The sequence below is a fragment of the Diabrotica virgifera genome, chromosome 1 (assembly GCF_917563875.1).
Source record: "Diabrotica virgifera virgifera chromosome 1, PGI_DIABVI_V3a".
Taxonomy (NCBI): domain Eukaryota; kingdom Metazoa; phylum Arthropoda; class Insecta; order Coleoptera; family Chrysomelidae; genus Diabrotica; species Diabrotica virgifera.
Window position 1 is genome coordinate 105008858 of NC_065443.1, and position 24184 is coordinate 105033041.

Consider the following 24184-nt stretch of genomic DNA (forward strand, 5'->3'; position numbering starts at 1 on the left):
CATTTCCCTATCACAATAAACATAGATACTAATGATATATTGACTTTTCCAATTCACCAAACATGGAAAATAAAGTCAGCTGACTGGGATTTGTATCGAACACTTATAGAAGGACAAACAAACAACTTTAATTTAACCAATACCGCAAACGAAAATCTGGAACTATTTAATAATATTATTATTTCTGCAGCAACAATCGCAGTGGGAAAAACAAAATCTAGTATAAGGCAGCCAGTTCCTTGGTGGAATAACGAAATTGCGCAAGCACTTACTTTGTCTAAACACGCTTTCAACGTTTATAAGAAACATAAAACTATCGATAACCTTATAATTTTTAAAAATCTCAGAGCAAAAAGCAGACAATTGATCAAGAAAGGAAAACGAGACAGTTGGAAAAAGTATGTGGCTTCAATAAATCCTTCCACTCCCATAGGCGACATATGGAATAAAGTACGCAGAATAAAAGGAACAAAATACTTCCGAGGCATAGATACGCTATCATTCAATAACCAAATGCATTCAAACAAGGTAGCTATTCCAGAAATACTAGCAGATATATATGAACTTAATTCTAGTGATTCCAACTATAGCATATCTTTTTTAGAATATAAAAATCTAATGGAATCGTCAAATATACAAATCACCGAGAGCGACAATCCAATAAACAAACCCATAAGTCTTCAAGAATTAGAATTTTGTTTAAGCGCAAAAAATTCGACGCCAGGACCTGATGATATCCACCCTCTTTTCTTACGAAATCTTCCTCTAAATGCAAAACTAATATTAGTTGATATTTTTAATAATATTTTCATTCAGCACGACTTTCCTGATCTATGGTCGCAAGCAACTATAATTCCAATCCTTAAATATAATAAACCAAAAGACGATCCAAATTCCTATCGTCCAATCTCACTTACTTGCTGTACCTGCAAACTTTTAGAAAAAATCCTTAATTATCGTCTTAAATGGTATCTCGAAAACAATAACCTAATAAGTATCAGACAAAGTGGATTTCGTACGGGTAGATCCACAACAGACAATCTAATAACCCTTGAATCAGCTGTACATGAATCTTTTCTGCACAATCAAAAACTTATTGCCGTATTTTTTGACATAAGAAAAGCTTTTGACACAACATGGAGACATCTTATACTAAAAACACTTCAAGAATGGAATGTCCAAGGGCATATGTTGTCGTTTATTAAAAATTTTCTAGAAACACGAACTTTTCGAGTTAGAGCCAATGGATTCACATCTTCCAGACGAGTACTGCAAAATGGCACTCCACAAGGATCTACTCTAAGTCCTACACTCTTTCTGATTGCAATAAATAGTATTATACATCAAATAAAGCTGCCTGTATTTACTAGCCTATATGCAGACGACTTAGTCATTTATCTAAAAACAAATAATGTAACTCTGGGATCACATATATTGCAAACGGCCTTACATACAATTGAAAACTGGTCGCAAAACACGGGTTTTATATTTTCTGGCGAAAAGACACGTTATTTAATTTTTAGCAAAAGGAAAGACTATCCTAATATTCAATTAACACTTAACGGAGTTATGCTGAAGCAGTCAGAAGAAATAAATTTCTTAGGACTTTCTTTTGAACGTGACTTAAAATGGAAAAACCACGTAACGAATCTGCAACGTTCTTGCCAATCCAGAATTAACCTACTAAAAATGCTGTCAAATACCTCTTGGGGGGCTGATACAACAACTTTACTTAATCTATATAGATCATTAATAAGAAGTAAATTAGACTACGGCTGTTTATGCTACGATACTGCTAACAAAACATCTTTAAAAAAACTTGACTACATTCAAAATACGTGCTTGAGATTGGTTTTAGGTGCCACAAGAACTAGTCCAGTAAGTAGTTTACAAGTTCTGGCTAATGAACTCCCTTTAAGCCAACGAAGGCAACTTCTATCACTGAATTACGTTGCCAGAATTTCAGCAAACAAAAGCAACGTAACCTACTCAACAATATTCTACAGAACAAATATATCTTCTGATCATTACGAAAACATTGCAAGAAATATGCTACCATTTCCTGAGCGAACAAAACGTATTGGTTTTAATTTAGAACAGTTCAGTCTCACTATACCCATTCATGTAAATTTTCCTCCCTGGATGATCAAACCTCCAAAAATAGATATGTCTCTAAAAGATCTCCCTAAACATTCCACACATCCTTTCCTTATCCAGCAAGCTTTTAAAAATTTAATTTCCAAATACCCAACAACTCATCGAATCTTCACTGATGCTTCCAAATGTGATGAAGGACATGCTGCAGCTTATATCTGCGGAAACATCAAGTCTACCGTACGAATCCCAACAAATTGTTGTATATATACCGGAGAACTTACAGCAATTCACCAGGCAATGAAAAAATGTGGTTCTATCCATGAAAGCCAATTTGTGATCATCACCGATTCATTGAGCGCATTACTTGGGATAAAACAGCTATATACAACTCACGCTATTCTTCTCAAAATCAAAGAAGAATTATCTTATCTACAGAATCAACAGAAAGATATTTTCTTCATCTGGGTACCTTCCCATATGGGAATAATTGGCAACGAGGAAGTGGACTCTCTAGCAAGCAATGCAACTACCGACCAAAGTATTTCTATCACAGATCAAATACCTTGGACTGATCACAAAGTAAATATCAAAGGTCATGTCCACAGAACGTGGCAAACTACTTGGGATCAGACTAACAACAAACTAAAAGAATGCCTAAGTCAAGTAGGAACTAAACTCATGTTACCAAGTAATAGAAAAGACCAAGTCATCATCAACCGACTCCGAATAGGACATACGTTACTAACACACAAGCATATCTTCAACAAGGAGGCCGCTCCGATGTGTACCAATTGCAACACGCAACTGACAGTGAAACATATAATTATCGAGTGTCCAGTGTACCAGAAAGAAAGGATCGCGTGTGCTCTTAGTGACAATATTAAAAGTGTACTGACTTCAAACCTAAACTCCTTATTAAATTATCTCAAAATGACTAAACAATACACCAGATTGTAAAGCATTTTTATATAATAATATGTATCTTACTGTTTGTGTATGTCCCCTCGCTAATAACCCTTAGTGGTTGATGCGGGTTTATTTGTGTAAATAAAAAAAAAAAAAAAAAAAGTTACTTATTTTTACGTAAGGAATCCAAATCTGCAATAAAAAATGGGGGCTCCTATTTAAGATTTTAAAGTAACCCCCCGCCCCACCTCCGTGGGGGGTCGTGTTTGGTACCATTCGATAGATTTTTCAAAAATACTGAATAAGTGTATTTTACAGTTTTTCGATCTGATGTTCATTTCGCAAAATATCGCGGGATTCTTATTTCAAATAATAAATTTACCCCCCACCCCTCACCCTGGGAAGTCGTGTTTGGTATCATTCGATAGATTTTTAAAAAATATTGAGTACATATCTTTTAGTTTTTCGATCTGTCATTCATTTCGCGAAATATTCGCTTTTTTCTTGTGAAATTTTGGGACTCACCCATTTCCTTAGGCCCGGCTCAAATCATCAGATTTTTGAAATATACACTCTTTTGCATGTACTTAACTTACCTTATCTTAATCTGACAATTTCGAGTTTTTTTAAGCATAGATTTTTTTTTCGGGCCCCCCTTAACGAACTCCCCTGTGTTAAGAGCCAATATATGGTAGAGGTACATCTGTCAGGTACCAGGATTCTCCCCATATGATAAGCTGACGCGCTCGAGTAACTGCAAAAATCCCCGCTTGGGCTCCCCTACCATTATCTCAGAGAGCATTTTTTTGCAATAACATAAGTCAGAAAAAAATGACGTTAGAACCATTCCACAGATGTCAAATGGAAAAGCATGAGCTATATTTTCAACTTAGTTTAAAAACAGCGAATAAAAAATGCACTTATTAATAATAAATAATTATGCAAAAGTATCGTAAATCTTTCCTTATAAACTTTTTGGATAACTTTTTCCAAAAAAATTAACTTTTTTACCCTGTTTTAAGTGCACAACTACCAAGTAATATTATTTATATTTTAATTGATAAAAAATTGTAATAAATATATATAATTTCTTATATAACAAAATAAAAAGTTTATAAGGAAAGATTTACGGTACTTTTGCATAATTATTAATTACTAATAAATGCATTTTTTATTCGCTTTTTTTAAACCAAGTTGAAAATATAGCTCATGCTCTTTCATTTGACACCTGTGGATTGGTTCTAAGGTCATTTTTTTCTGACTTATGTTATTGCAAAAAAAATGCTCTCTGGGATAAACAATTTGAATAAAATTTAAACAATTGATTGAATCGCTTTGAAATTTTTATCAAATCTTAAGCACCAAAGAACCCTTATATGACAAAAATTTCAAAGCTGTACACTAATTTTTACAATAGATACTGCGAAATTAATTTTTTTTGCAATTCCGACCTTTTTTCGCAATTATATTAACAATAAATGAGTATATTAAACTTTGTAATACGTCATTTTAAAGCTTTTTCCATAATCTCAAAGATATTTGTACTAAAAAAACCATAAGTTTCACTGTTTTCCATTGATTTGAAAAAAAAAGGGAAAAATGACATTTTTCGACACTTAATTGTTTATAAATAAAAATGGCCGCCAGATCCTACGCAGGAAATAGTTACAATTTGTTCTTACAGGTACTACCTGTCGAAAAAACGCTTCAGTACCCTGGCTGCTCGAGTGTCATGGGAAAAACCTTATTACCCTGGACTACTACTTGCAGAGTACGATCCTCTTTAAGCTCTCATTTAGCCAAGTATGGCAATAAGTGTACTGGAAAGCCTTCTTACTTACATTTTAACTTTACTTTTACTTACTTTACAATTTTAAAGAAATTAAGGAAGCCAAATACTACTCCTTAAGTTTCGATTCAATACCAGATGTGTCTCATATTGACCAGTTGATTATTTATAAAGATATGTAAATCCAGCAGATGGTAAAGTATATGAGGGTTATCGGTTATCTCACATTCATACCGTAAGTAGTCATACTGGAGAAAATCTTTCTTTTGCTGTTTTAATCGTTTTAAACGACTGTGGCATTGATGTAAACGACATGAGGGGACAATCATTCAGCAAACATGTCATTCAAATATAATGGTATCCAGGCTCATTTCTCTAAGAAACAAACTTGCAATTTACATTCATTTTGCCACACACACGCTCAATTTAGTTGGAGTGCCGCTGAAAGTTGCGTTGGAGCAATAGTACGTTCTTTAACGGTAAAATATTGCAAAACCTCTAAATTGTAAAGAACTGCTTGGATTGACATGAAATTTGGCATACACATAGCTAACAAGTCAAAGAAAAAAAGTAATATTGTGCCGATGTGTGCTTTTGCCCTGGGGGTGCTTTTCACCCCTCCTTGGGGGTGAAAAATATGGGACCAAAGTAAGTCCGGAAATGGATAAATTGACTAATTGTAAGTAACTTTTGCTCTATAGAGTTTTTTCATTAAGTCAATATTTTTCGAGTTATTTGCCAGTGAATAAGTTCATTTTTTCAACAAAATAACCACGCTTTTAGACAGTTTTTCGCAAATAACTCAAAAAGTAAGTATTTTGTCGAAAAAAATATTATTAGCAAAAATATAGCCTGTAAAAAATTTAAAAAAAAATGGTGTATTTATCACGTCTCTATACCTAGTAGAAGCAGAGTTATAGCTAATGAAAAATAGGTTCATATTCGTCAAATTCCAAATGGAAGACTTTAACGTGAAATAACCAAAAATGAAGCACATTTATGGGAAAACCCATTACAACTTATTCAAAGTGTGTTAAAAAAGCTTCATTTTTATTTTATAAAAAAAAATTTTAGCATCAAAAGTAAACAATTTACACTCAAAATAAAGTTAGTCCCTTTTTTTTGGTAAAAAAATCGGGAAAATCACCTCCTAATTAGTATCTCAAATGAACTTAATCGTTACGACTTCAGAAGTTTCTTAACTCGTGTATGTATTGTTTATATGATCTGTAAGTTTCACCGTTTCAAAGTCCTTATTTTTGAAAGCGCTGTAGTTAAAAGGGGTTGAACTAGTCACTGATCACGAATGTATCCAAATTTAGAAACACCATATCTTAATCAATTTTTGTCTTACAGAAAAACAAAATCATACAGGATATTCAGAAAAGCAATGCTAACTTTTTTTGTTTTTTGATATTTTTGATATCTCTAACAATTTTGAAGTTATTTTGAAAAAAAGCATATTTTTAAAAATTAAAATTTTTGAAAATTTTATTTGAAACCAAATTTTTTCAAAAATAAGCACTTTTAATCGATGAAACTTACAGATCATATAAACACAACATAAATAAAATAATTTGTTTAGCGGTAACGATTAATTTCATTTAAGTTGCTAATTAGGTGGTGGTTTTCCCGATTTTTTTTTGCCAAAACAAAAGGGACCAACTTTATTTTGAGCGTGACTTGCTTAAATTTGATGATAGAAACTTTTATAAAAACAGAAATAAAACTTTTTATATACATATAACACTTTAAAAAAGTTAAAATGGGGTTTTCCCAAAAAGTGCTTAATTTTTTGGATATTTCACGTCGAAATATTCTATTTAAAATTTGGCGAATATGAGCCTATTTTTCATTGGCTATAGCTGTGGTTCTACGAGGTCCCAGAGACCTCACGCGTACACCATTTTTTTTTACCTTTTTACAGGTTATATTTTTTCTAAGAATATTTTTTTCGGCAAAATACTTACTTTTTGAGTTATTTGCGAAAAACCGTCTAAAAATGTGGTTATTTTGTTGAAAAATGAACATGTTCACTGGAAAATAACTCAAAAAGTGTTGACTTTGCGAAAAAGCTCTAGAGAATAAAAGTTATTTAAAATTAGTCAGTTTCTCCATTTCCGTACTTATTTTGGACATATATTTTTTCACCCCCAGGGTAAAAGCACACATCAGCACAATATCACTTTTTTTCTTTGACATGTAAGCTATGAGTATGCCAAATTCCATGTCAATTCAAGCGGTTCTTTAAAATTTAGAGCAAAAACCGTAAAAGAATGTACTACAATATCGTATTTTGGGTTTGTTCAGTCCGTGTACAATTTTTTTCAGTCTCTAAACACCGTTGGAAAGTTATAACCAAATGCTTAAATTAAACTCCACTAAGCAATCCCATTCGCCACGATCTAGTCATTAACAGAACAAGCAGCACAAGCAATGTCTGAAAACACTAATCAAAACTCAAAACGATGAAACAGTTCAAGAGACTAATGTTAAAAGAAATGTCAAAAAAGAAACGTTGGTCTGTGCCCATTGAATTGGCAAGTACCTAGTATCTTCGAGCAGGGAACCATGGCACCCTTTTAGCATGTGTTCCACTTTATCCATTAACATCGACTTGTAGTCATAACATTTTAACATATTACATTATGTAAACCATATATGATGATGTTAACACTATTTACGGTGTGCTAGTTTCAAAATACTCGGCAGGATGCACTGAAGATGTTCTGTTTAGAACGAAAACGTTCTGCAATCGATGACATTTTATAGTTTTTAAATAAACGATTTTATACCAGAATACATCTCGAAGTTCTTACTTCTGTATTGGTTTTTTAAAAAAGAAACATTCGTAATGAATGAGTTTTGGGCAACAGTTTTAGAACGCATCAACGCTGTTAGTAAATCATGACAGAGAGAAGAGATTGAACCTAAAACTGCAGATGGAGGATGGAGATGGAGGGGTTAACCGAGGTGGTTTTGGATGGAGGGATATGGCGGAGGCCTTAAGGGGCCTCATAACTTGGGTTCCCTAGGGTCTCAAGATTCATAATCCGAGACTGCCAGCTACTATCAAACATAAGCAAATTTGCAAATAGAATAAATACATGGAAAATCCCCAGAAACGATTTTATTCTACCCTTCACCGAATATTTCAATCAACGTCTTCAGAGATACTTTAAGATACAGATATTTAAGTTATGTTGATGTAAAGGGAACAGGTATACCTACATACATACGTATAAACTAGATTTTCTATGGTTATGTTGCTATATTTTGAAAAATACAATCAAAATAAACAATCCCAGATCTTATTTGACCTTGCCAAATAACCTACGCAGTTTTTAGTCCTTCTTGTTCTTTTCAAACACATTTTACGGTTAGAAATGTCAATAACCCCAAAAAAAGCAAAAAGCAAAGTGAAGGTAACTAAGATCAAATTGTGGTAACCAAAAGCTAAACAAATAAATTTAATAGAATAATTTGATAATATCAGATAAAACATTGTTCTTACTTACTTTATTATTTACTTAAAAAGTCACTTTCATAATCTACTAAAGAACAAATAATCCAGAATATGTATGCATAAAATCTTGTCTTCCAACCACATTCACTTCGCGCTACGGAGGCATGTCTTACAATCTTGCCACTATTGTCACTACTACCATCTTTAATTTCGTATTCCTCTCGCACACCTGAGAGCAGGGAGCAGGTAAACAACTCGAGAGTCGAGAGAAAGAAGTGGTTGGCGGCTTGAGCTGGCCATCAACCTTGATCACTAGTGAACCGGCCAACTATCGCTTCATTTCACGTCTGGTCGGTCTCAAAGACGAAGAAGTTTTGCATTTTGTTTTTAGTTTTTACCCGTTCGATTGGGGGAATTGCGTCGGTCATATCTAATAAAGACAATCATAATCTTATTATTAGATATGTTTTGTGTGTCCGTTCATGCACAGCTTCCCTTTTCTTACACTTGAGCGGCTTCTTGACTAACAACGCAAATCGAATACACGTGAATCGAGTGAACTCTTAAAACCGAATACTATTAACATAAAAAACGTGTTAAAATGTCAAAGATTGTCTGGTAATGTTTATCTTATCTACATTTTTTAGTTATTTCCATTTAATTCTATAAAAAAATGTGCAAGACAGTGATTTTTGTTTTAAATCGTGACGGGTTTAATAAATATTGTTATGATTTACTTTTTATTACTTTTACATCAATTAGTGTTTATTTGATTACTCCAATTAATTATTTAATCAATTATCCAATTGTCACAAATCATACAAAAAAATTAAGAAAAAATCTCAGGGTGTCTTTTTATAATACAAAAAATATATCTAAATTATCTTATGTTATAGTTATCTTCTCTCGTGGTTTCAGTATCTCTTAGTTAGTTCTAATCGGGAAAAAATATTAGGAAAAGGAATTAAATAGAAATATAAAATAAGCATACAGAATTGTCTTTTATTATCAAAATCAATACTCTAAAAATTGATCAAATTAAAAACCTGTGGACACAGCTGTCCGAATGAAATTTTTATCACTTAAATTTATTCTAGTTCAAATAACAATTTATCGGTTTGTTCCCGATGACTTTGATAAAACAAGCTAAACAAACAAATTTAGGTATTCGCAAAATTACTTATACTTCCTATTTTAAGTTTTGAAATATTGGAATCTTAATTCATATGCTTTTACTCAAAATTTTAGTTTTCGAACATATAAAATATCTTTCACATAAATTGACTGACCTTTTGCTTCACTCACTCTGACGTCTTCTCTTGACCCAAAACAGCTCTCCCTTGTTGACTATGTTAGGCTACCCATCAAAGCCCTCTCCGTTCTCAAGTTTCAAACTAGCAGCACACCAGCACCAATTCTCCAACAAAAACAACGAGCCAGGCCTCTTTTAACCAGTACTCGATTCAAACAACTCCAAAAATTCTCTCTTCTCCTTCTCACAATAATACAGAACCAAAGAGGTATTTCGTCTCAATTTTATCTGTCTCTCGTTCCACTTTTCAGCTCTATCCTCCACTATCAAACAACCACTGGTACTTGCTTTCTAACTATCCACGAAAACGTTTACTGCTCTTCAGCGATGCCAATCACATAATAATCTTTTCTTTCTCAAACTCTCAACTTTCAAGCTTCTCTTTCCCCATTCCAAATTTCCTAGCCAATCAGAAACATCTATCTCTCCACCTTCCTCTCTTTTCATTCGAAAACAAACAGTCATTCTTTTAAAATTATTCCTACCATCATATTAATTACTTTCGGGAAATTCTACATTTACTCGGAGTTAAACAAAAAGAGATTAAAATTCCAAACTTTCTTTTAAACTATTTTTCTAGAAACTAATAATTACCGCTACCTGTAGATTCTACCTTTCCCGTAATAAACAATCTTTTTACATTATAATCCTAAATAAATCTTCCTTTCACTTTAATTATTCAAAAAAGTCTCTTTAAATCTTCATCGAAAAACTCATTAAAAGAGAAACCCACTTACATGCTCGCTAACTTCTAATAAATATTTACAAATCAATATAAAGGGTGGATCACATTTATGTGCCCGTGTTATATAAAAAATAAATTTTTTATTCTATCTTTGATTGATAATTTGAAACACAATAATATATTAGAAAAATGATTTTATTTAATCATTTTTTCTTAATCATCTAAACTTTAAACAAATAATGGTAATGATTGATAAATACAAAGTTCCCAAGTACAGGAGCTCCTTGAAGCAGATGTACCTACTTCAGAATTTTCCAATCATTTTCATTCTAGATTTTTTGAAGAGAGGATAGGAATATATATCTACACAGAGGCGTAACAGAGGCCCCCGCAGCATGAAGCTTGCGGTGGGGGGCAATATGTCAGGGGCCCCATCTTGTCGTCTAATGTAAAAGTGTGTTTTTGTTATATTATTTTACGCATACATACGTAACGTTCTTTAAGTAACGCAGTATTGAAAGTGTAGTTGCCCATCAGATATTAATAAAATTATAGATATATTCGCTGCACGAAGAAAGTTGTTCTTCTCATAGATTAATACTTTGTAATAAAGTAATCATTTATTAATTTTTTTTTCTTTTTTATTCGATACAAATAAAGATGAAAAATGTACAATTTTTCATGAGCCACAGCTTTTCTTTTACTGGGTCGATAGTTTTTTTAATTTTTTTTATAAGCTACATTTTTGTGAAGAATATTTTTTTGATCAAATATTTACTTTTTGAGTTATTTACGAAAAACCGCATGAAAACGTGTTTTTTTTTTTTTTCGTTAAACACTAAACATTGTCAATCGCAAATAACTCGAAAAGTATGGACCACTTTGGTAGTGACACTGAAAATTACACGGTATCGCCGTTTGTTACAAATGTCGCATTTAGTAATTTTTTAAAGGGGGCCCCCTTTCCAATTCTGCGGGAGGGCCGGCGGATTTTGTTACGCCACTGTATCTACATGATATATAAGAAACATGCATACCTAATTTTGTTTGTTCTAGCGTCAGTTTCAAACTGTCATCAGAAGAATGCGCATTTGTTTGATGGCGTTCAAGCACAAAAATTACTAGTATAAAACTACTAGTCCAGATGAGCGTTCTAAAGCGGAGAACACATCTAAGCGACCACGATCGTGATGGCGATATCGGCTTCTGTAGAAAGCGAACAAATCGGAGCGATAGCGACCTACGATTTCATTCATCATCATCATCAACAGCTATTTCATCCATCATCGGATGTAAGCCCCCCCTTAGGTGTGTCCATTCATATCTGTTTGCTGTTTTTTGCATCCACTCGTATCCAGCCATTCGCTTGATGTCATCAGTCCATCTTGTTTGAGGTTTGCCTCTACTTCTTTTGCTTGCCCTTGGTAGCCACTCGAGAATTCGCTTTGTCCAGTGGTTGTCTTCCATTCTTCCTATGTGTCCTGCCCAGTTCCATTTTAACACGGCAACCTTCTGGATCACATTTGTGACTTTTACGATTACGATTTTTACTATTTTACACAACTTACTGTTTACGATTGGAAACATTGGAAATATTGTGTATAAAATGTGTGATTTACAAGAAGAAGAAGCACTGCTTGTTGCAGTATTGTTGGAGAAAAAAAAGGCAATTCAATCTAATTTGAAGGCATGTTACCTTTATTATTCAAATACAGAAAGAAATTTAGTAGAAGGTATGCGTGGGCGTTATATTTTTTCCATTTACAAAGGAAGCCATTTCAGTTTATTTTACAGAAAAAGAAGAGATGTGCGGGTAGGTACATGACGTTAACCTGAGGTACAAGCAATAAGGAGAATTTCATAAATTGTTCCCAGAACTTTGCAGAGATGTATAGAACGTTACTATACATATTTTAGAAGGATTTAGAGAGTTTTGATGAAACATTGGTTTTTAATACGTATGTTCTTAAAATCCGAGTGGGACAGGTCGAAGAATATATAATATTCGTTGACAATTTCAAAATTTTTTAGATATTCATTCTTATTTGCATCGTCGCGACCAGCCATAAATGTAACCTGCTGCGTTCTGAACGCTAAACTAATTATATCGCCGCGATCGCAGTCAGAACGCTGCACAAATTCCTTTGATCGCCAGCAGATCGCGACAATGGTAGGGGAGCCCAAGCGGGGATTTTTGCAGTTACTCGAGCGCGTCAGATTATCATATGGGTAGAAACCTGGTGCCCTGCAGATGTACCTCTACCATATTATACCCTATTATTATACCTTATTATACCCATATTATACCCTAATATTATTAGCTCTTAACACAGGGGAGTTCGATAAGGGGGGCCCGAAGAAAAAATCTATCCTTAAAATTACTCGAAATTGTCAGATTAAGACAAGGTAAGTTAAGGACATGTAAAACAGTGTATATTTCAAAAATCTGACGATTTAAGCGGGGCGTAAGGAAATGGGCGAGTTAAAAAGTTTCACAAAAAAAGCGAATAATTCGTGGAATGAACGTTAGATCGAAAAACTAAAAAAATACTTGTTTAATATTTTTCAAAGATATATCGAATGATACCAAACATGACCCCCCACGGAGACGGGTGGGGGGTAAATTTAAAATTTTAAATAAAAATCCCGCGATATTTCGCAAACTAAACATTAGATCGAAAAGCTGCAAAATACACTTAATCAGTATTTTTGAAAAATCTATATCGAATGATACCCAACACGACCCCCCACGGAGGCGGGGTGGGGGTTACTTTAAAATCTTAAATAGGAGCCCCAAATTTTTATTCCAGATTGCGTTATAATCGGAAAAAACGATTGTTGGAAATGGAAAATTAAATTAAAAATGGAAAGTCCCCACTAAAATGGAAAACTTTACTTAACTTTTTTTTGGTTTTAGGACCTACTCTTCACAACCCAAAGCGCTCGAGTGACTGCACATTTAGCATACTTCGCTCCCCTACTACAAGTATGTGCTTCAGACATATTATATACACTTGCTTGCTTCAGACGAGTTGAATGGCGATCGCCATCATAAATTGTTTTCCGCTTAACGAATGTAAATTTTGATTTGGAAATTGGCTTGAAATGGTCAGAAGAGTTTGCGGATTTTGTTCTGATTTTCAGTTTGTAACTTGCGCAGTGGAATTATTTGTTTAAGGTTTATATATTTTAAACGAAATGCTTTCACTATTACTTTCCATTATTTACGTTTAACATTCATATTCAATCTTTAGCATAACTTTTGAAAATTTGAATAGGTACTTGAGAGGAAAAATGTAGTTCTAATCTAACCTCAAAATTATAAATAAAAACAAATATGAACCAGTCACAGAAGAGAAAAGTTTATTTGACATTTGACTTTGGTATTTTCTTCGATAAAAAAGCCTTGAAGCAAAAAGCAGTGTGTTACCACATTGTGGATTGAACAGGTGCAGAAAGGCAGTACAATAATATGGTGTCAAACTCAAACCATACAAAACTACATGCTAGAAGAAACCTTATATTAAAGAAATGAAGCGGCTTCCTATAAGTAACCTTGGAACAAGTAATGCATTTAGTATCTTGGAATAAGTATCCATTTAAAAATCTGTTAAATAAGATTGTTATGATTTTTTCTAATTTGTCAGTACCATCTTTTAGTAGTTCTGCGTATAGTACACTATTAACTACCCTTAATACAATTTATACATATAAAATATGTTTTACTCCTAATTCTGAATAAAAATATTATTAACTTTATGCAAAGCTACTGATCATAAGTAAACAAAAACCATGAAATCCATCCGTGAAATCGCACACCTAGTTCAATTGTGCCACAACTGCAAAAAATTCTAATTTTGGGTTAAGGCTGTAAAATATTGCCTATATAATGGCCCATCTAATGCAATACAGCCTGAACTAAAATATTGTTTTGGATAAGTAAAAAGTAAGTTACTTCGGTATTTCACTGTAGGGATTTTGGAGGTTTTGAAAATGCAATATGGCCATAACTGGGAGGTGGCGATAATATACACTGCCACAATACAACCGATGTAATTCAATACGTTCAATACGGCCACAACTGCAAATATCAAGAGAGATGTGGCGATAATATACACTGCCACAATACAACCGATATAATTCAATACGGCCACAACTGCAAAAATCAATTGACTTTTTCATTATATTGCCGCCGTATCTCCTAGGTATCGTTTTATAAATGACTTTCTTCACAATGCAATAATGCCATAACTATCAAAATAATAATAACGTTTTATTTTTAATAAATTGTAATAAGATCCAGCCAATAAGTGTATAATTTGCTACCTAAATTGTAATTTTGAAGCCAGTCATTCTCAAAATAAATTATTTACAGGGCAAAACGCGTTTACTACAGAACGTTTTGCTGATTTGTCGAGAATATTGTGTTTTGCACTTGTGGCACTATTGAACTAGGTGTGCGAAATGTTCTTGGTGTTTCAATGTTTTCATGTGTATAAAACACTGACCAGAATAAGGTGAACGGCGCTCGTATTTGTTATTAGACGTGAATATGGCGAAATAGTGTTAGATCAGTACTGTTATTTGTTGTAAGTTGGGATTCTACCTTTATTTAAAAGATGGCGTTACCTGCGAAATAGGCACTTCTGATCCGAAGAAAAATGGCAGTAATACCTACATTGGAAATGAAGGAGGAAAAAGGGACTATGGATAACGCAATCCCGGACAACTCAATCAACACTGAATGGAAATGAACGAATCTGACCCACGAATGGAAGATGTGCATGTTTTGAGATCTTGCCACTATTGTCACTACTACCATCTTCAATTTTGTATTTCTCTCGCACAACTGGGAGCAGGGAGCAGGTAAACAACTAGAAAGAAAGAAGTGGTAGGCGGCTTGAGCTGGCCATCAACCTTGATCACTAGTGAACCGGTCAACCATGATACAATAAATTTACTAGATATGACACCAAAGTGTTTCAAATTCGTTCGGTTGAAATAACTCAAATTGAAGTAACCTATGGATAACATGAAGAGTGGAAGCATTCTGGTAACAAAATTACGGATTATTTATATTAAATTTCTGTTTACGAAATGTAGTGATAAAGTAATGGATATAAACTTTTGTGAATTATGGATTGATTGAAGATAAAATAGGCAAATGTGCACTTAAAATAGTGATGTTTTCATTAAAATTATTATCACACTAACGTAATTATGACATTCACTGAATACAATGAGAAAAACCTTATTAATACTAGGTAAATTTCAATGCTTTCTAATATTAAAAAGTTTTTTCCCATCTACATCAGTCCCGTCTTTGAGAGGAGGTGGAATCTTATTTTCGTTAGAGGTTTGGTCATTACATCTGTAACTTGTTCTGCAGTGGAAATTTGTGTGAAGGCTTTTTAGTTTGATCACAATTTCTTAGGTTATATCTTCCTGTTTCCATATCTACCGATTCTTTTATGGTCATCTTCACCATTCTGTGAGATTATTTCAGTATCAATCTCATTTTGTTCTAATTAAGAAATAGCTATATAAAGATGATCATTTTTAGAATTATTTTCTATAAGAGGTATTTTAGAGGCAATTGAACTCGTTTCTGACAACCAGTTTTTCCAAATGTTTAACCTGTTATATAAATATAGCAGAAACAAACAACAATAAATGACAAAAATGTCGGGATCGTCACGTATTGACGTCACTTGACATTTGACAGGAGCTGCGTGGTGTCATATCTTCGGTTTCATTATATCATGCCGGCCAACTAACGCTTCATTTCACGTCTGGCCGGTCTCAAAGACGAAGAAGTTTGGCATTTTGTTTTTAGCGGTTCGATTGGGGGAATTGCGTCGGTCATATCTAGTAAAGACAATCATAATCTTATTATGTTTTGTGTGTCCGTTCATGCACAGCTTCCCTTTTCTTGCACTTGAGCGGCTTCTTGAATAATAACGCAAATTGAATACACGTGGATCGAGTGAACTGTTAAAACCGAATACTATTAACATAAAAAACGTGTTAAATTGTCAATGATTGTCTGGTAATGTTTATCTGCTTTACATGTTTTAGTTACATTTCGTTACAGTCGTGGAAACATTGACTAGAATTGTTATAAATAACATGGATGTTTTAGATATCACATGATTAGGCCCCGAGCACCATTTGACCCTCACTTGAGTTGAATACGTTCAGAGGTTCTGCTACGTCACATTTTGACATTTTGAGTTGCCATCGACCGTTCTGGGACAGCCTGTCTGGGACAGCCCTGTATATATACCTATTGACTCTCAACTCTTTTGCATTGTGTTCTAGAATAACGTTAGGAAAAAGTCTACAATAGAAAAATGGGAGGAAATACGTAATTGCATTTAGGTACAGTCCTGGTCCATAAGTGAGAACGAAGAATTTTTAATTATTATGGTGAATCTTAGGAGAAAAAGTGTAAATGTAATTGCTTTTTTGCACCTGCGGGATTTATGGGACTATTCACATTTTATTTGTAATAGTGTCCTGAACATTCGTACCAATTTTTAGCGAATTTTTGTAGACTCGTCCATATTCTTTTGGTTAATTTGACCAGTTTAATGGGTAGGAGACATTAGTACTTATCGATGACACACATTCATGTGGTTACATAATAAAATATACCTACCTACTGGTTTTATTACTGTACACATATTTTAGTGGTGATAACTTACGTGTTTTCCTATTTACCTACACATTTCTAATCCCTTCCACTATACCAATTATAATAGTTATCAACTTAGTTAAGTCATTTTAAATTAGCAATTCACTCTTGATGATTTATTTTTTATTGTTATTCACTAATGAGAAATTTACCTATTCAGGTTAAATATTTGTAAAACAAATTAAAAGAAGTGTATATAACGTGACAAAATACACAAAATAATTTTTATTTTTATAAGTTTGTGCCTTGTGGTAAGTGCTAAAGTTTGTGAAAAGAGCTACAATCCAGTATATTTTGTTGAATTCAACGTGGGTATGTCTATTTTATTATTCCATTTCAGTTATTTAACAGCTTGAATTATGTTTAACCAATTACATACTTGAAAATTATACGCTGCTTTAAAATCAATGAAAGCATGTAAAACATTGTTATCAGGTTATCACATATTCATAGCGAGTTACGAAGACCTTTTCAGTAACAAAATGTTACCAATGATTAATTTCGATTTTAAAAATCTCCTTAGTACATACGTACTTCCAGTGGCGTAACAAACTCCGTCGGGGCCCCCCCGCAGAATTTGAAATGGGGCCCCTTTTAATCCGGGAGCAGTCGCGCCGTTAGAAAAAATCCAACTTTTTATCATTTTCCGTGATAACTTATGAACAATTTTGCAACATAACTTTCTACTTGTAAGTGCCTCGAAGAAGATTGTAGTAATGCTTAGGATTTTTTTTAAATTTTTTTTAATTTCATTTTTATTTTTTTTTGGTGGAATTTATGGCTTTGGTGGGAAACAATTAGTTTTAAAATTGTTAGAAATAGATATTTTTAACATAACAAGCAAACAAAAATATTATAAAATTGAAATTTGTTTCAAATTCGTATTGTTAGATTTTGTTCTACGCGCGACTGCTTACGTGACAGAAGTGAGCGCGACTGCTCCCGCGTTAAACAATTACTAAATACGACTTATTTAACAAAAACTTTTTTGTATTAGCGTTATCATTCACTGTTCATAACAACTTACATTTCTCATCTTTATCGGTATACAGACCCATTCCAAAAAAGTGTGTGAAACCTATGGGAAACTTTTTTATTACATATCTACAGGGTGTAACAAAAATACAGGTCATAAATTAAATCACATATTCTGGGACCAAAAATAGTTCGAATAAACCTAACTTACCTTAGTACAAATATGCACATAAAAAAAGTTACAGCCCTTTGAAGTTACAAAATGAAAATCGATTTTTTCGAATATATCGAAAATTATTAGAGATTTTTTATTGAAAATGGACATGTGGCATTCTTATGGCAGTAACATCTTAAAGACAACGTTTTAGTGAAATTTGTGCACCCCATAAAAATTTTATGGGGATTTGGTTCCCTTAAACCCCCCCAAACTTTTGTGTACGTCTCAACTAAATTATTATTGTGGTACCATTAGTTAAATTCATTATTATTAAAACTTTTTTGCCTCTTAGTATTTTTTCGATAAGGCAGTTTTTATCGAGTTGAGGCTTATTTTTCAATATGTTTACATAAAAATTTTATGGGGGTTTTGTTCTTTTAAACCCCCCAAATGTTTCTGTACGTTCGAATTAAAATATTACTGCGGTACCATTAGTTAAACACAGTGTTTTTAAAACTTTTTTGCCTCTGTATTTTTTCAAAAAGCCACCTTTTATCCAAATGTGACTTCTTTTTTAAAATGGTTCAAAATATCCCTAAAAATGTAAATCATAAATAAATATTGATATTATTACCAAGTCTCCATAATCGTACTTAACCATATACAAATATGTGGTGTATTTGACAAATATTCGAGATATTTCGATAAAAACTGACTTTTCGGAAAAGTACTAAGAGGCAAAAAAGTTTTAAAAAACATTGTGTTTAACTAATGGTACTACAATTATACTTTAATTGGAACGTACACAAAAGTTTGGGGGGGTTTAAAGAACAAAACCCCCATAAAATTTTTATGGGGTGTCCAAATTTCACTGTAATTTTTTCTTAAGATGCTACTGCCATAAGAATGTCACATATCCATTTTCAATAAAAAAATCTCCAATAGTTTTCGATACATTCGAAAAAATCGATTTTCATTTTGTAATTTAAAGGGGCTGTAACTTTTTTTATGTGTATATTTGTACTAAGGTAAGTTAGGTTCAATAGAATTATTTTTGGTCCCAGAATATGTGATTAAATTTATGACCTGTATTTTTGTTACACCCTGTATATTACGAAAAAAAGTTATTCTTCATAAAATGCTCTGCATGGTATAAAACCTAAGTTTCAATAATCAGATATTAAACTTTATTGATTTTATACGAGGTATATCAAGAAATATTAATTTCGCTCAATAGTACCTATACCACCTTTATATTTTACAATATTGAAAAATTTTATTATAAAAAGTTGTTCGCAATTAAAAACTATGTTTAAATATGCAATTATATCATTCCAGTTGAAATATTGTGAACTATAAAGGTACTTAACTCTTAGAGAGAAATTCATATTTTTCGACATACCTCGTATAAAGTTTGTAAAATGTGATATATTACGATTGAATCTTCGTTTTGAGATAATGGAGAGCTTTTTATAAAGAATCTGATAAGAATTTTATGAAGAATTTTTTCGTAAAATTAAAAAAATAATAATAAAATAGTTATTATAATTATTGTAATAAAATTATGTTGGTTATCGGTAATTTGAGAAATATTTGGAAAAATTAATTATTTACATATATACAAGGATGTAATTACATATTAAAATTAAAATCGTGTATTGTTAAATATAAAAATACTTTATTCTTGAGTTAAATTCCTATTTTTTGACTTACCTCGTATAAAATTGATAAGCTTTGATATCTGATGGTTTATCTGGCTTATTTTGTATCTCATATTTAAGAATATTCAGAGCATTTTATGAAGAGTAACTTTTTTCGTAAAATTGATAATAAAAATGTTTCCCATATGGTTCGAAGCCACGCAGACATACTGTATAAGTGCTCAAAAAAATTTATTTTGAATTTTCAAATTGTAATGTCTGACAGGGCCGTAACTACCACTGGGGCAACCGGGGCAGTGCCTCGGGGCCCCCGGCGAAGGGGGCCCCGCGATTGTAATCGCGTTATACTGCCTATAGGCAATATAACGCGATTAAAAACCTACATTATAGCCGAAGAATGTAAGTAACATTAAAGTGGTATATTTTTTATGAAAACAGAAAAGATGTTATATTGATGGTAAATATTTAGCTTAAAATAATGTGATTTCAAATTTTTTTTTGGGTTGGTCAACTAAAATAGCAATATGTAGGTAGGTACAAGAAACTTCAGTCATGGAGTACATTAAAATGCGTTTTCAAGTGGTTAAATATCAATTTTCCCGGACTCCTTCTGCTGGGTGATTAACCCCAGATCTCGCGGTAGCCCCCAGATCACGTTTGCCCCGGGGCCTCCAACATCATACTTATGGCCCTGATTTAATGACATGTTCGAATTCAGCATAATCAAAAAGCAAATAGAAACATTTTTGAACAAAGTAAAATTATGAATTCGCCGATATCTTTTAAAATTATTTAATATAAAACAGTTTTATTGTTTAAAGAATTAATAAACAATTAGAGGCATCTGTGAGTAGAACTTTTCACTTTAAGATAAGATATATAAACTAACAAAAAATGTTTTATAAAATATAAGCTTGTTCGATTTTTTCCGAAACCGAAACAATGCAAGCTTTTCTACATTGACTCCCCTAAAGCGTAACTGTTATAATTTCCTTATCTTGTCCAATGATTACCTACACAAGAAAAGTCGTCAATAATTGTTAAATAAATGCGTACCAAACTGATGCAACTATAACCGTAAAACAACACAAGCATAAATAACATTTAATGCAAACAACCAATATGAAATTACTGGCGATAATATTGTATCGAAATACTAAAAGTAGGTAAAGAACAGAGCGAAAGAAAACCCATTTTTAGATATAAAAATATTGTTCTTAAATTCGTCAAATTGCAATTCTAATATCTTTCAATAGTCACGTACAAAGCATTATATAGTTTATTGTCGCTGCCATAAAATTTCGGTAGGCCGGAAGGGATTAACTTTCTAGATATTATGAGATGATTCACTTGGCAAATACGTCTAGTTAGAAATTTTTACGTTTTTAAATTTAAAAGGACAACGTAAAAATAATATAACAATAACAGATTTTTACATAATATCAGATGACAAGATGGGGCCCTTAAGCGATTGGGGCCCTCTGTTACGCCCCTGAGTACTTCCTACGATTATATTCAAGAGCTGCAAGCGGATTTTTCTCGTGATAAGTAATATGGACAAACTATATGGGGATATGTTAAGTTAGTCGTGTACATCACTTTCCCACACGGACGGACACCTGAGCAGGGGACGAAGGTAGTTATAAGGGGCCAAAGTCACGGTTTTTATTATTTTTTGTGACGCTCATGATCGAGATGTCAGTGTGCACAATAAGGGATATATGACCCGTATGCACGCCAATGGTGAATATAAAATTCTTAATTTTATGTCAAAAAATTCGTAATAACTACCTCTTAAAGCCTACCAAATTTCATTTGCATATCTCAACCGGTTTTAGAGAAATAAATAAAAAGTCAGTTTGTAAGAAAAAATTCAACATCCCGTATCTCGGAAACGAAGCATTTGCGGACATATGTTTATCAAGCAAACGGTCAATATCTTTTCATGCAGAATACCCCTTAAAGTTTGTCGCACTATTTTAGATACACCCGGTATTGATGAAGAACGTGGCTAGTTGTTAAAGTACCTAACTTTTTATTATCCAACATAAGCGAATGAAACATAAAACAGAATGTTAAGAAAACCTGAGGCTATAGTTGGGTTTTAATTTCAGTATTTTATAAATGCTAAAGTGTATTCCACAGGGTGTTGCTAACTTTGAGAAAAACACAGTTTGATTGGCCCCCTCGGTATACAATAAAAATTTACCTATTTAGCAGCAATATTACTACAGCGATATTGTTAAAGAATAAGGCTATATATAACATATTAAAAAAATCACTTAAATCGGACAAGTTTAGGAAATTCGAGACATCAAAAATGACCAATTTTGTGGGCCGCCCGTTTTCTCTCACGCGCATTGTATTATGTAGGCTATTATGAATAATACAAGGTGAAATTTTCAAATCATGTATAATTTTCGTCAAGAATTTAAATACAAAACCCAATATATTGATACTTAGTTTAGAAAATTAATGTCTGTATTTAGTTAATAAAAAAATAGCATTATTTAAAGTGTGATAACTTGTGCATTTCAGATTTTTATGTGTGTAATGTCTTGACGAAAATTATACTTACTATCAAAACGTCATCTTGTAATATTCTTAATAGACCAACATAATATACACGTTTTAGATGAGGTTGTTAAGTAGCGTTTAAATACATAAAAATATACAGGGTGTTTCATCAAAATTAAAATTATGGGCTATGCTAAACTTGCATGAATCACCCTGCGCCTTTAAATTTATGTTTTAAAAGCGCATATTTAAATTTAAAAGTTGATGTGTCTCAGCATTTTTTATAATTTTCTATAATAAGAACGCAAACAATTTTATTCCATAAATGGTTTCCATACATTATAATTTCAAAATTTCACCCTGTATTATTCATAATATTATGTAGACCATAGATTGTAGACAACCAATTAGACAGAGGTCCCAGTATACTGAAGTCAGAAGTCATAAAAGCAATACAACAAGCCAAAAACAATAAAGCACCTGGACCAGATCAAATCCCTGTTGAGCTACTTAAACTTTTGGATGAGGAAAACATTACCTACTTGACTACTTTCTTTAACAAAATTTACAGCGAAGGAAAAATACCAGATGATTGGCTGGAGTCACTGTTTATAACATTACCAAAGAAAAGCAGGCCCACCAAATGCAGCGATTTTAGACTAATCAGTTTGATGAGTCACACACTTAAGATACTTTTACGTATTATACAAAACCGAGTATTCCTTCTGTGCGAAACTAGAATGGGTAATAAGCAATTTGGATTTAGAAATGGTCTAGAAACTAGAGAAGCACTATTTTGTATGCACGTTCTATTACAAAAAAGTTGTGAATTCCGAAAGAACGTTTATGTTTGTTTCATCGACTTCGAGAAGGCATTCGACCGAGTACAACATGATACACTTTTCTATTGCCTGCAGGCAGCAGGACTTGACCACTACGATATAAGACTGCTGAAATACTTATATTACAATCAAGTAGCCTCTATCCAAATTGGAGACAGTCGTACTGAAAAACTGCCGATAAAACGTGGAGTACGACAAGGTTGTGTTTTATCACCCACCCTTTTTAATCTGTACTCTGAAGAAATCTTTAGGGAGGCTTTGGATGACAGACAAGAGGGAGTAAGGCTAGGCGGAGAAGTAATCAACAATATTAGATACGCTGACGATACAGCCATTCTTGCTGAAAATTTACAAGATCTTCAGACACTATTAAATCTAGTCAGTGAAGCAAGCTATCGGAGAGGCCTTAAAATCAACATTTCAAAAACAAAGTGGATGGCAGTTGGAAAGATTAATATAGATCAAGGTCAGCTTTCTCTTGATGGAGAGGAGTTAGAACGGGTAAATCATTTCAAGTACCTTGGCAGCTGGTTAAATGTAAATTGTGACTCTGATGAAGAGATAATAACTAGGATCGAAATATCACGGAAGGCTTTTATGACCTGGAAACCAGTTTTATGTAATAGAAACCTGTCGATGAATATTCGAAAGAAGGTGCTGAAATGTTATGTGTGGTCTATCCTATTGTATGGTTGTGAGACATGGACGTTAAAAACCACAATGCTAAACAAAATAGAAGCATTCAAATTGTGGTGCTATCGACGAATCCTAAAGATATCGTGGGTTTCGCACACTTCCAATGAAGATGTTCTTCAAATGATGAATTCGGAACGTCTGCTCATAAGCATCATAAAGAGGAGAAAAACAGAATACTTCGGCCATATAATTAGAGGACCTAAATACCATCTGCTTCGCCTTATAATACAAGGAAAAGTGGAGGGAAAGAGATGCATTGGTCGAAAGAAACTTTCATGGCTGCGTAATATTAGACAATGGTGTGGCTGCACAGTAGAAGAATTATTTCGCGCAGCAGCCGATAGAGAGAGATTTCAGGAAATTGTAAACATGATGACGGCCAAC

At 33.0% G+C, this 24184-nt stretch overlaps 2 protein-coding genes across 3 annotated transcripts in view; one reads left to right on the forward strand and one right to left on the reverse strand.

Moving 5' to 3' along the window:
• LOC114325330 (probable beta-hexosaminidase fdl) overlaps positions 1-24184 on the reverse strand; it is a 430895-nt gene that overhangs the window by 404271 nt on the left and 2440 nt on the right. The window contains exon 1 of one of the 2 annotated variants that reach the window (XM_028273378.2): positions 8311-8618. The exons of the other annotated variant lie outside the window; for it this stretch is intronic. The gene's annotated coding sequence lies outside the window, so the exon portion shown is untranslated. Of the gene's footprint in view, positions 1-8310; positions 8619-24184 lie in introns of those variants that run through there. 2 annotated transcript variants of the gene reach the window in all.
• The window catches only part of LOC114325333 (uncharacterized oxidoreductase YjmC), a 103535-nt gene continuing 96372 nt past the window's right edge, over positions 17022-24184 (forward strand). The window contains exon 1 of the mRNA XM_050642779.1: positions 17022-17264. The gene's annotated coding sequence lies outside the window, so the exon portion shown is untranslated. The remainder of the gene's footprint in view (positions 17265-24184) is intronic.